Consider the following 14,560-nt stretch of genomic DNA (forward strand, 5'->3'; position numbering starts at 1 on the left):
GAACACTTCTGGTTAATAATACTTTCTAACTGAATTTAATGTACTGTGCAGTTTTTCCTCCCAATCGTATCGCTTTCCTTTGTGATTGCGCACCTGCATATTTTATGTGTTTGTTGAAAGCTCCGAAGTCATAACAGACATTTTCCAATTAACTTTACTTAAACTTAGAAATACTCCCGGTGTTTCACACAGATTGCAGACAAACCGGTGAATAATTCGCTGTATAAAATCGCCTTCCGGTGCAAATCTGTGTATGCGATCCTTTTCTTTTCGGCCTTGTGCTGAGCCGATTTCGGAATTAAATAACAAATGAATATTTTATCACTCACACACACACATATACATTGACTGAGGGATAATTCATTGTTGATTGCCGACATTTCTGCGAAGGATTTACCCTGCAGGCCAGGAACCGAACCACCGGGGGATGATGATCCTTGCAAATGCATGCAAACGCACACACACATTGATTCGTAAAGCGCGAAAACACAAACGCGCGGTACATCAACACCACACGCACACACAGAAACACACTTCATCAACGCCTGCTTTTGCGTCCTTGTGCGCGCTCTCTACCGTGGAAAACCGTCGTGAAAAACCCCACGAGAGAGCGAGACGGCGCTGAACGGGAAAAGTACACGCACACAAATAAATGTACACATGGCGACTGATACGCACACACACACACGCATACACAGACAGACAGTGTCCATGCATCAAAGGAGGAGGAGGAGGAGGAGTAGTAGCTACCGCCGTCGTCGTCACGCGCACTTTCCATCCTTCGTGAAAGCTGTTGTGGAAAGGAAGGAAGCAATGAGGGAGGGGAGGGGGGGGGGGAAGAGGACGATCGGGGGGGAGGGGGGGGGGATGTCCAAGGGGGTAACCGGTACGGAGATCATTAAATTAGCATAAACAATCATGTTCGCAGTTTGTCTCGTAAATTAATTTCAATTGATTGCGCACACACTCCATTTTTCATAACTTCACTCGCTTACCGCGCGCTCATCGCGCTGGGAATGCAATTCAGTGTGGTTGTGTGTGTGTGTGCGTGGCCCGTTGTGTGTTGGGTTGAAAGGTGCGATGATGATGATGTTGCAGCACCACCATCCATCGGGTGGTGTAGAGGCTAGCGAGCGATTGTCGTTCGTTCCCAACCGTTTAAGCCCGGAAGCTGTAGATTATTGGAAAACATTGCGGGAATGTTTTAAAAGCCCTTACACCTTTCCTCTCTTTCTCGCGCCTTCTTTCTCTCTCCCTCTCTCCATTCGCTCTCTTACTCGTGTTTTTTGCCTTTTCTTCTGGTGTAGCTTTGATTAATCCGACCGTGTGGAGAACATCAATTTATGTTTTTCACTGCACGCACACACACACAAACACGCACGAGGGGGCCGCTCGTTTTCTTCCTACACATTGTCTCACCTTGTTTGATACATCTGTGAGGAACCGGCCATGTTTCTCACACTGTGCTTGTGTGCAAAGCTCACTTGCTCTGCTCGCTATGTGCAAAAGGGCACGAAATCACTGTAAAAGAAAGCCGTCGGCAAAAATGGTTTATGCATATAAACTGCATAAACATGCAGATAGTGGAGAAGTTTCTGAGGTGTGCGTTTATTTTTTATTGAATGCAGTGGAATTTTAATTACACTTGCAGGATAAACGAACGTCCCAAAACACAGCCCCACGAACCCAACGCTAAGGAAACAATAAAACTGTGCTGCAATAATGAGCAAAATTGCAGCAAACATCCAACAGCTCCAATCCGCATCATGCAGCAAGTGACGATTGGAATAAATTAGCCGCGTAAATTAAACTTGAAGACCGTCGAAAAGCGAAACATTCACCCAGGAGACCATCATCATCAACCTTCTCAACGGCGATGGAGAGGTTATAAAAATTTGGCCATTTTCGCGGTCGTAAATATTTTCGGCTCACCCTCTCAAAACCCTCTCATAATCGATGGAACAATCGTAAAAAGAAAGCCAATGAGGTCGAAAAAAAAAAACATTCTTCTCTTCCATGCTTTTGGTATAATCTTTGCGGGCGCTCGCAAATATATAATTCCAGAAACGTTCTGCCGCCAGTGCTTGTCGTATTAAGCTTACCAAGCTGGCAACACAAGACGACGCACAATCAAACCGAACCAACCGAAGCAGCAGAACAACCACCAGCACCGAGCCTGTGAAAGTGCTAATAGCTGCATGTTGAAAACTCACACACACACAAAATAGAATTGCAATAACAGGGTCAAACAAGGGACAAATGCAACAAATCTTTGCAGCAAATTGCATTACAACACAAATCCGTCGCACCGCTTCTTCCATTTCTTATGGCACTTTTCTTCTAGGGTGGGTCAGAGTGGGTCAAAGCTGTGCGTGAAGCTTTAGCTTGTAGTTGTAAGTGTGCGCGTGTGTGTCCGACTCGATCTCCGTTCCCTCGAATGCAAAGAGCAAAAAAAAAAAACGACAAAAGGTGCATTTTTCCCGTGCCTCGATACATGATTGCAGGGAAGAAAGAAGTGAAGAATGCGCTATAAACCAACCAACCTTCCAGTGAGCTGTGCGCAAAAAGGAGGTGATTGAAAATTAAAGCAGGCTTTGAGATCGTTAAATCTCATCCTTTCTAGTGCCTGGAAAAGTGTGTTGAAGGGGTTAAGCATGGATTCCGGAGAATAAAGAGTAACGAGCGTGGTAACGTAATCCTGTGACCTGTGACCGAGCAGAAGAGCACTAATCGGCGGGAGTATGTCCTTTCTAGTGTGCGCAGTGATTATCAGCCATCATCCATGATTGTGTTGCCAAGTGTGTGTGTGTGTGTGCGTGGGATTGAATTGGGTTATGATTTAATTACACCTTTCAGCGTAATAATCCACCATCTAATCCTTTCTATCGTCCCCTTTTTCCGAATTAGCCAATTAAACGCGTGAGTGTGCGTGTGTGTGGTGGATTTAAGTGTAATACTTATAGTGTAGTAGTGTGTGTGTCCCAGGTGTGTTTGTTGCGGGCCAAACGAGCAGCAGCATCAGCAGTGTGGATCCTTTCCGGACGGATGTAGTGAATGTGACCGTCGGCTGTTGAGTGATTCTTAAATAAGAGAAAAGTGAATGAAATACTACTCTTACAACTAAACAACCACAAAAAACGCGTGTGAACGTTAACAGTGCGTGTGTCCGTTTTGTGTGTGTGTGTAATGTTACTAGAGTGCGGTGTATTAAGTGAGATGTAAAAGAAACCTTCGTGGGTATGTTACAAAACAAGTGTAAAACAAACGCAGTTTTATCAAGAAGAAACACATTGTGTGAAAACTAAAGGAAATGCAAACGCAAACAATAGACGTTTATTGAACGCGCATAGAAAATTGAGATTGGATTTTGAACATTTTCTACTGTCGTCTATCATGTGAATTAGAACATTGAGCCGTCTGCTGTATTTTCAACGGTAAGTTTAAAATCTTGTATGAACATGCTTCTAATATTGCTTCCGGAGGTTGATATGGTTGATAAGTCTTTGTGTGATTAGTGAAGAACTGGACAATGGAACTAGGCAGAGCTGAATCTTTAAAATCCTCAATGTCTACTAGATACTAGATCGTAATCAATAATTCAGTACGTCCACCATTATGCTTGACAGATGTTTTTGACAACCAAGATGCATACATGGGAGATGAGCCAACGGCATGGGGTTTCGAGATACATAGAACACATTTGAAAAGACCTAAGAAATCACTCAAAGATCAAGGAAGACTCCTTAACAACTCTTTAGAATGTTTATTTGGATACTTCAGGGATTTTTTTTTTCTATGAAGATTCTCGATTGATCCACAAAATCAGTAAAGAAATTGGGTAAGAGGCCATGCGAACATTGCTAAGGACTTGTAACCACTCCGAAACAGAGCATGATGGAAGGCGAAAGTGAGAGCGTGTCATTAGTATCAATCAATCAATTGATGACTCCCGGCGAGCGTGGGGTATCCATCGCTGATGTCGTCGTTGTCGTCGTCGTCACCGGACCGATTGATTACAAATATTATGCTTGTCCGGAACATGTTCGCAACCGAGGAGAGCGTGTACAACTGCTCCTGCTGCCAACAACAACAACAACTACTACTCCTCTTTTTATGCTCGACAGTCATGCACAGCCAAGCATTCACATCGCGTGCGGTTGTGGGAAACGGATCGAAATTAGGTTCGATTTCCTCCAAGTTTCCAAAAGGGGATCAATTTCCTTCTGTGTGGTTGTTTTTTTTTTGCTCGCTCCCTCTAGCAAGCACCAAAAGCGTTCAAGAGTAGTAGAGAGAGAGGTTTGATTTAAAATGAAAATCACGGTATCCCACGAGACACGCCAGCCAGTTGCCAATAATATTACTATTATTAGTGTGTATCGGTCGTTCGTTATGTTTTGTTGGGCGGAATCTCGGTCTGGTTCAATACAATTGGCAGCCATTGGCAATGGGCGAGAGAGGTGAACGCGGGGCGCAGGTGATGTACCAGAATATGTGGTGCGGTGCTTTTATGTTGATAATAATCATCATTATTATTTCACAACGATCCGCCGCTCCTCCGTTCTATATTACATTTCTCAGGTTTCTTCGCTTCCGGTGGAAGCTAAACGAGAGGAAACATTATCAGGGAGGGGAGGCAGGGTGGGGGAGGGGGAGAAGGTTGAGCCAATAATAAGTGGTCATTAATATTTGAATGGCCACAGGTCAACACCGTGTCGACCACCACCGCTACAGTTACTACAGGGTGCTTCATCGAGTGACGTATCGAAGCAAGGTTTTGGAGAATCGATGAGTTGAAGATAAAATTATGTCTTACATTAAACGCCAAGACTTCAAGATACCGCGCAAATTTTTGGTTTGGAGTAGGCTATAGCCTCATGATATTAGAACTAACAGTGCCCTAAGAGAGGTTATCTGTGCTAGGTTCTCTGACGTGGAAGATTTGATTGTCTGATCTCTTTCCGACTTTGTGGCTAGTTTCACAGTCTGAGGCAACATCTCCACTCAAAACAGCTGTGCTGTCATGACAAGCGTATCTGAGACTTTATAGTCCCAGTACCCGACCGGAAGCTGCTTGGAATAATTGACATCGTTTGTGGTGGATTCGCTCTATTAGCTGCACAACGCCTTCTCTAGACTCTGGTTGTTTGGTCATGTCATGAGGATGACACCGAACGATCTAGCGCATAAAGTCTTTTAAAGGCCGTTCACGTGGAGTACACGATAGACGATCTATGTTCTCCCTTCCCAATAATACTTCGGATAGCACTTTATGACCCACCCTGTGTAACGAACTTCTTACAAACGCTCATTCCTTCAACGCGAAGAATCAAATGGCAGAGCAAGAAGAAGAAAAGGAAGCAGAAGGTATTTTCTTGTAGTAGCTTGTGGTTAAGCGTGCCATTGCTCCACATTCATGAACGTGTGTAATTTATGTTAAAATATACGGCAAAGCTGCTCGTTGCTGCCTACTAATGTATTCGCAAAAGTGAGATACGAATCCTCCAAACCACTCCCCCCTTCTTACACCCAACTTAAGTAAACCCCACACACCGCTATCGAACGTTTAGATTCCCTTCACGTGTGTGTGTCTGTTTGTGTGTGTTTGGGGGGATGTAATTTAATCGTAACCGTATCGCCCATCATAAACGCAAACATTTTAATTGTTTCCCTTCGGGGCCGGTATACTGCGTGTGTGTGTGCCGGTGGCTTATCACTGTATTTTTTGTTGTTGGCTGGCTGGCTGTAGTAAGTAAGTGAATTAATTGATCGCCAACGACAACGACTAATAATTGATAACATTAGTGTCAATCAGTTGGCCAGTAGTGTGTAGTTCATTGTGGCGCTGTTTGGCGCACTTGGGCTTCATAAAGCTTAATGTAATGGCAAAATAGAAAAAAAACAGAGCTTCAATCCTCCTCTCCCTCCCTCCCTCTTTCTAACACAATATGTGGTCAGAGTTCATGTCTGGTAATGGATGTATTATAAATAGTTAATTGCTGCCAATAAGTTGGCAACGATGTTAAGGATGGGAGAAGCCTTCACCACGCTACCTCCCTCCGCGCCTGTACGTGGGAATGATTTATGGAAAAAGGCCTCTGAAACAAGTGGTAATTTATGCATGTAAGTGGCCTGATGATGATGATGATGATGATAGTGTTGCGGATGATCGGCAGTGCAGTTTACTTCTTGTGAAGTGAAGACAATGGTGGCTGCTGGCGCCCGCAAACAAACAACAACGGCTTGCCGTTAAGGAGTCAATATCCGTTGAGCATGTATCGATCGTTAAGTAGCTTCTTGGGAAAGGAATCAAATATTCAAGTATGTTTTGCCTGCATTGTTTGCAGTTCAAAAAGGCAGAACGTTCTGTGTAAACATAAAACGCTTAAGTGATAGTACTTGTGCCTCAATTATTATCCTTTCGAACGGGTTGTCCACCAACCATTATGTATGGCACCAGAAAATCATACAACATGAATAATAATTGAGCCCGAACCCCACTTGAAGCTCTTTTCAATATGCACGAGGGGGGTTTTTTTTGTTGGTTGCGAAAATAGAAAAGATTTCCATCGACAATCGGTCGATGATGAGCAGCGTGGAGAATCGATCCCTCCACTTGAATGTGGCATAACAGGGCGCGCGGCGCTCTCTCTCTCTCTCTCTCTCTCTCTGCTCGGTGCATATCTCTGTTCTATTGGCTGGCCTTTAGTCAATTATCTTAATGAAACTAATTGGCCTGACCCGAATTGGAAACCATCAGGAAGGAAAGGGGGAGAGCCAATGAAGGGGTGAGAAAAAAGCTGCACCCTTTTCCAATGCAGGATGCCCCATCTCAAATTCTTAAGCAAAATGTTGCGATTCGTTCGTAGAGAGCCCTCGCATTACGTGCCACAGAATTGATCGACGAAAATGACGAATAAGCAAGGGAGCTCTATTTAGTGTGCTTTCATTTATTGTCCCCATTTGAGTGATGGATTGATGAGGATAGTTTGATATAATATAGAAGAAAGCATCAAGGGAGACGACTAATACTTGAAAACATTTATTTTATTTGGCATAGAAAAGCTGTCGAATTTTGTGGAGCTACAACAACCTAAACGTTTTCCTTAATTTCACTTAGAATTATAAGGAAAAGTTTCTGTCAAGTAGTATCGGAGGTCGTTTTTTAGATGGGATTCGATGCCAGGTCCTGCTGTGTGAAAGAATGGTATCACTACCACTATACCACTGAGCAGATATAATAATCGTCTGTTCATTTCCAATATAAATCACGAGATGACAAGAAGTCGTAAATGTCCAAATTACCTTCAAACCTGTCGATTGAGTGTTTAGTATATCAATATTCTTATCATATTAATAAATGCTAGAATTTGGGGTGTGTTAAACCCCATTTTCATGCTCTTATGTTCTTTCTGTATCGAGCAAATCAATTGTGAACGCTTCTCTTGATTCTACCATGAACTCCCTTCCGAAACTCCCCAAGAATTGCTTAGATGCGGAGGAGGGTTTAATAAATTCCTTTTATCAGTAAACCCCGATGTTCCGATCGATCGATTAAACTATTAAACCGCACCACCGAATCATATAAATCCTTTTGCAAAGCGTGTCTTCCTCGAATCGAAATCACTGCCCGAACCTTTTACCCATTTCAGCCATTTTGGCTTCATTACACGCGTCATTTTGTGGGCGCTTTTATTCGTATCAACACCACCAACCCTCGTTTCTCTTGCTCGCTCTCTCTCCCTTTCCTTCTCTCCATCTCTTGTATACGCACAGGAACTCAATCACGGAAAATAAACTTCCGGAAAATGATCCCTCTTTCTCGAAATATATGTTGCGTGCGCTCTGTGTGCGCCCTTGTTCCTCTTCTTGTCCATTGCCTACCGACGCCTTTAGCTGCCGATTGAGTGTTCCCTTTTTTTGCTTTTGGAGGCGAGGGGAAGCATTTTCCTTTCCTTCTTCTTTTTTTTTTGGGGGGAATTCTATCGGGAAATAGATTCCGTGACCATATGCCATCATTTTCTTCCCATATTCTGTGTGTATACAGATAAATGATGACGATAATGATGATGATGACGATGATGACGGGTTTCGCTTTTGAGTGCTTGCTGTTGAGTGTAGTGAAATAAAATAGGGAAAACATGCCCTGTTCAAAGGTTGTAGGGGGTGCGTCGATGCTTAGAAAGGAAGGAAACTGTGGTACGCCCGTGTGGTAGTGGGCTTATTCGATTCTAATCGCTTAATTGGGAGCAAATACATTGGCGGGAGAAGCAGTAGGTTGCTGTTTGCTATCGAAAGAGAAGGGAAGCATTGTTGTGGGGCATTTATGCGTGAATGCATAGCATAAGCAGCATAAAATTAGTATTGAACGAATTGAACCTAATTCTTGATTCAAATTTGTTTCTTTTTGCTCATTCCGTTTTAGTTTATGGGGTTGAAAAGTGTCCCCTATCTATTAGCAAAATTCCATTATATGATTGCAAAGTCCCACAAAAGCCTTGCAATATTTAATTATCCATTAATTGATTCAAAACTTCTATTATATGCACCAAAGCTCGAATAAAGGTGAATCAGACCCACCAAACAGATACATTATCGATTATTGCTTTTGATTATCAGTTTTTTTTCGAGCTTATGCTTTCTTCACACATTCTCCAGGGGAAAAAAAAAACGATGTTGTTTCTTTCGCGTCTTTCTTTTCATTGGAAGTAGTGTCTTACATTCCTGTCTTCACTTCCTGCCACCGCAGCCGGAACTAACACAAAAAGGAACGCGTGAAGCGGCGGCAGTTGTTGAAATCGCTCTGATGATGGTTCAAGTACAATGTTGCTGCAGTTGTAGGGGGTTGTATCCACTTTATCTGATGTTGCTGTTGTTATGGGCAAACTATACACACACAGGGCCACCGACGCCGCCCCCTTCAAACACGCGTTTGTACGGTGTAATGATTTTTGTTTTACATCAAACCGAGCCGGCAATGTCGGCGGCGGCGCCTCTTCTAAGCTTTTTTTTTTCGGTGGAAAGGCAGCAAGAGAGGTGCGAGTCGAAAACCAAACACAAATTATCTGATAAAAAGGGTAGAACATGTCGAGCGTGCTATCGTTGGTCGTCGTCGTCGCACGAGGCCAATTGGTGGGTTGTTTATGTAGCTTTCTTCCTCCGATGGCCTTTCTCTCTACGCTCTGGCGCATTGCTCGAACAAAATTATGGCGTACGCTGGCCTATCGGTGTGATTGGGTTTCGGATCTTGACAAATTTGATACAGAAAATAACTGTGTTCGTCTAACTGTGCACGCCGCCCTGACTTGACACTAATTAAAATTGTGTTTTCCCTGCCGTTATTGGTATTTCCAAGATTCTTTGGGGTTAGAAGAGAATTTCAGAGAGTGACAGAGCCATTTCTTGACATTTGTTTAAATTGTTACAGGGTTTCGATTAAAAGGAATAGTGGAATCTTGCAATCATATAGTGGAATATTGCATACACTAAGGGAAGATTTTCAATGCGACGCGTTGTTTTAGTTAAAACTTGCATAATCTACAGTTGATTGTAAATTTCCCCAGTCGGATCGCAAATTTCCCCTAATTTGTTGCACGATTCCATTATACAAGTGCAAAGATCCACAACCAGCCAGGAGTATTCTACTATTGGAGTATCGAAACCCCTTGTAATATCACTCCAATATCAAAAACAACTTGATTTTATTGGCGTAAATTAATTGAATTTAGTAGTCAAGCTTTACTTCTGCTAGCTTTTCGATTGGTAGGAAAAAAAAACTCTCAAGATAATTGCAATACGCCTTATTGACGGTAATAATTCATTGATTGCTCCTTCGGTTGATGCTCATCCCCATCACTTTCGTGCAAATCAATTTAACTGCTGACAAACTCTGAAATCCAGCCTTCCCATCAGCCGGAAAAATCCCAGCGCACCGTGGAAAATCTGGCCAAGAAAAGCAGATGGGCGCAAGAGAGATAGCGAGAGTGAGAGAGATTTAAGATGATTAAATGAGCAGCCGGAACAATCACAGGACATGCTAACCGGTGAGAAAATTAAACGATTATCACTCGCTTGGGGATGGCTTTTTTTGGTCGCACTTGCTGCTGCTGCCTGCCTGCTGGTGCCATGCTGCTCGCATCTCTTCATTCGCAAAGGCTGGCGCAGCACACGCAGTCAATCTTTCCGGCAGAGTTTGTCTTCTCGCTTCGCCCTGCACTCCGTGTGCTAGGTGCTCTTTAAATGTTATTCGATGCTACCGCGCCGCCGCGATACGAACTCCCTGTAGGAAAACCCAAACCCACCCCTCCAAACCCTGCGCTCACCCCAATTCCAATAACTTCCTGTTCTTGGCTGCAAATTTCCTTCGCGCTGGGTTTCCCGATTCATATACTTTTTTTTCTATTCCTTTGTTATCTTTCCCCCAAACATTTATTAGAGGATCGGTGGCCCGCTTGATAGGTATGATGGACACAACACAGCTCAACAAAGAAGGGCTGCATTATTTGCTGCTTTAGCGCGCTTTTCGTCGGTCGATTGAATCGCTTGTTCAAATGATGGAGCGGAACCGCACACGGTTTCACCAGCATATGGTTGCTTGTGTGCGTGACTGAGAGAGCAAGGGAGAGAGAGTCATAGAGGGTGTGTGTGTGTGTGCGCATAAAATCGCTTCTTTTTTTCCTACGTTCGCACGAGAGACGACTCCCAATGGTGCGGAGAGCGCGCTTTTATGTTCGTGCTAATATGTTATTTAATCCATAATTTGATTTGGATGGTCGTCGCGTTCTTTGCCGACGTCGTTTGTCGTCGTTCCCGCAACGCGCGAGCGACGCATTTCATGCTGTGAGAGAGAGAGAGAGAGAGAGCGCGCGAGTGAGTTGGGTTGAACATCGACGGACATTTTGTCAGCGAGCGCCCCCATGCTGGTTATGCTGCTGCCAGCCACCATCATTGCCATCGTGGGGTTTTTGTGATTGGATACGCGCGTGCGTGTATGCATGTAGAGACGGGCGTGCGTGTGTGTGTGTGTGTGCGCACATCGTCATCATCATCATGAAACCACCCCCCAGGGGGAGGCCTTTTGCTTCGGGGGGGGTTGAGTTTTAGGCTAGCGTGTAATGTCGCTAGTAAAGCTGGTGTGTTCTTCTACCCTGGGCAATCGTCAGGTTGAACTTTTAATAAACTTCATCTCCAATCAGATTTACATGCCCTTGTGTGTTTAACCTTAGCGAGGTGAGAGATGATACCCGGAATCCGTAACATCTTCTCTAAGGCATGCTAATTTCTCTGGTGCATCCCTTTGCCGTGGACCCGAACGGTGACACGAGTTGATGCTCTCTCCCTTGTTCTTAAGGAGGTGAGCTTTTTAGCTAGATGCTTGCTCACTCACTCTATCTGTTCTTTTCACCTTGTACCATTCTGTTCATGTCTGTTCACTGAAAGTGACAGACTATGCTTTTGACTGAATTAAAAACCCATGCTCACTTTGTTGCCAACCCTTAAATGACGTCACCTTCTTCTAAGTTTGTTTCGTGTGGCCTCGTTCTTGGGCGCGAGATAACTTCAACGCGCGACCGTTTACGAGCACAATTTCATCACACCGTCAATCGCAGCAACACTGCATCATCATCAGCACTCTCACCCAACGGGTATGTTCTTTTTCCAATTTATTAAAATTGGGTGATGAACGACATCCAGAAGTCCTCCTCCAGCGCTAAAGTAGATAAGAAGAAACTATCCGTCCCCCTGGTATCGTATTACTTGGCAGAAAGAAGTGTGTCCATGCAGTAGTGGAGTGCTGTGATAAAGCTCACGGCTATGTTCTACTCTCGGCTCACTCGTTCGCCCATGAGCAGCGAAAGAGTTGGAGATCCCCACGCAATTTCGCGACCCCCAAACAGCGCCAAGTTTTAATTCTGTTTCTTCCGTTTTCGATCGGTCGCGACAGCTCTCGTCTTCGAACCTTTTTTTTTTTTGCTCGCTACCCTTTTCCAACAGAGCGAAAACATCGTGTGGGCTGGATTTGGAAGTTAGGCCGATGACAACCGTCCGCCATTTTTCGTTGTTTTACAACGGATGCTCGCCGTAGTGGGATAATTGATATGCAATTTATAGTTTCCTCACCTGCGCCACCTCGCGCCACCACCCGCTCTTGTCTTCTTCTCTTGCACCATAAATCTTCCCTTCTGTCTTTCATCCGTTCGCACTCCGGTTTCAACGCTCCGTGTGTTGGCCTCCGCTCTGCTGTTTGTCCTTCCCTGCTGTCGATTTTCTCTCCTTCTTTTTTCGGTTCTTTTTTCAGTGTTTCGGAGGTTCGCTTTTATCTTACCTGGAGATCATGTTTTTTTTGTTGTTGCTTCCCTTGAAGTAGTCGAGAGAAATCTTGTGAGGTTTCCCTTTTGTTCCAAACTTCTTTAAAAAAAAAAACAACCCCTCATGGGAAAAGATGAAAGCAGACAAAACGAACAAAGCAGCAGCTCGGGTGGCGATGACGGGCCCGGTTGCTGCTGCTGCTGCTTTTGACGTTAAGAGAATGTGCCGCGCCACCAGACGTGCTCTCCTGATTTGACACTGATGACGTTTCGGTGCGTGCTTCGTGTGTGCGTTTGTGCTGTAAAACATACGTTATGAATAGTTATGACATTATCAAACAAAAGGAGGGGGAGTGGAGAGAAAACGGAATGAATTCATCACCATATTTCGGTGTGCGCTCGCAAAAGGTCGATTAATGTTCGCATTTACATTCAAAACGATCACAAAACACAGCACAACACGAACCGTTTTAGGTTTCCACCCGGGGTGTGTGTGTGTGCCACCAGCAAGACCCTTTTGTAGTGTGAGGGTGAGTTTTTTGTTCAATGTGTTGTGACAGCTTTGTAAACTCTCTCGATCATCGCTTAGGCTTTAATCGTTTGTTAGCGCTTTGTTTGATGTTTTTACTCGGATATACATTGTTTCCTTATCTTTATTACAATGTGTCCACTTGAATATCACAATAAGATGGATTTTAAAATGTGGCACGAGAGGGAGATGAGGTTACCCCAATGGCAATGCGATCGAAATGCAATCAACGAATTTCAATGAACAGTGAATGTGAATTCCTGCATACAACACGTTCTTGCAGTTTGAGCGTTGCTCTTGATCCTACTTTAATTTGTTATTGGTTCCTTTTGGTTTATTCACCATTGAATGTTTGAAAAATTCCATTCTTATGTTTTCTTTATTATTTTATTGTTTTTCTTTGTGTTTAATTATTATTTTTATCTTGCGTACTGTTATTTATATTTTTTTAATCTAGTTTCTCTTTTTTCTTTTTTGATGCAAAACATATTGTTTTTGCTTATTTATTATCATTGACATTTTCTTACTATTTTTTCTTTCTTTTTTATATTTAACTTTTATATTTTATTTCTTCGTTGCTTTCCTTTTTTTCTACTTTTTTTCTATTTTTACAACATTTTAATATTTTACATCTCTTTTTATTTTACTACAACCTTCCATTCACCATCAAAGGATAGTTCACACATATTCACACCGAGACGTACAAAGTCACCCGGGGCCACACCAATTCAGGCAGCTGGCTCTCGGTGACTCGGTACAGCTTCTGTCTGTCATCCTCTCCCAGCTACACTTCCACCCCCCCCCCGCCCCCCTACCCTCCCCTCCGTTGTTGCGTTCCGGTCCCGTAAAAGAGGCCACACTGCTGCAACCCAGAGTGCAATATATAAAAGGTTGAAAGGTTGCTCGACCGGGGGCCGGGTTTGCGATGGGGTGAAAAGGGCGACGACGGAGAGCAAAAAGCGATGAACGAAAAAAGATAAGACGAAACGGCCCCCTCTTTTGACCAACGGAGGAGGAACGAGAGAGTTGGTTGGGAAGGCATGAAGTGGCGGTAGGAATGTGAAATGCATTTTACACGTGCTCGAGAAGATACCACATCTCGCTTGGTATACCCCGCGTGTGCTGCACACTTCGTCGGGTGTTGCAATGTTTAATGTTTCTTCGTACCATGTCCGTGCACAACTCCCCAGCAGCTACTTGCTAACGAGCGTGTATGGAGAGCGTGGTGTGTGTGTGTGTGTTGCATTTTGCAGCGAACGATAATTATGCTGATTTGATTATCATTGCAACGCCCAGCAGGCGCGCGCGGGCTCGCTCGCTCTCTCTCTCTCGCCGCAGTGCCCTTCTATCTTCTTCATCTCCTCCGTCCAAAGTTACTATTTTACAAGCTGTTCTCGCTGTCAGTTTAATGGATAATGGAGTTGGAACAAATGAGGGACAAGAGGAGTCTTTTTGTGGGTTTGAGAAGGGGAAAGGTGGTCTCGTGGCAGCCAGCCTGATGGCAAACGATTCCTGAGGAGAGCGCATCAAAAGGAGCAGTTAGCTTTTAGCTGCATTAGAAAAGACGGTGGAACTCTTCCGGTTCGGTGGGATAATGAGGAGGTGAAAATTAATTATGTGTGTCGCCTCGGAATTGCTTGCCTAGCATTCTTCATTACAGCACCGCTTACACTATCCTGCTGTTTTCCGACCTCAGCTCAAGGCTCTATAGATACGATTTGAAATT

The 14,560-nt window shown here is 44.0% G+C and overlaps 1 protein-coding gene across 9 annotated transcripts in view; it reads left to right on the forward strand.

Moving 5' to 3' along the window:
* The window catches only part of LOC118513087 (trithorax group protein osa), a 94,352-nt gene that overhangs the window by 2,323 nt on the left and 77,469 nt on the right, over positions 1-14,560 (forward strand). For all 9 annotated transcript variants that reach the window (XM_036058457.1, XM_036058456.1, XM_036058461.1 and 6 more), the window contains exon 2: positions 2,908-3,434. The gene's annotated coding sequence lies outside the window, so the exon portion shown is untranslated. The remainder of the gene's footprint in view (positions 1-2,907; positions 3,435-14,560) is intronic.

The sequence above is a fragment of the Anopheles stephensi genome, chromosome 3, assembly GCF_013141755.1.
Source record: "Anopheles stephensi strain Indian chromosome 3, UCI_ANSTEP_V1.0, whole genome shotgun sequence".
Taxonomy (NCBI): domain Eukaryota; kingdom Metazoa; phylum Arthropoda; class Insecta; order Diptera; family Culicidae; genus Anopheles; species Anopheles stephensi.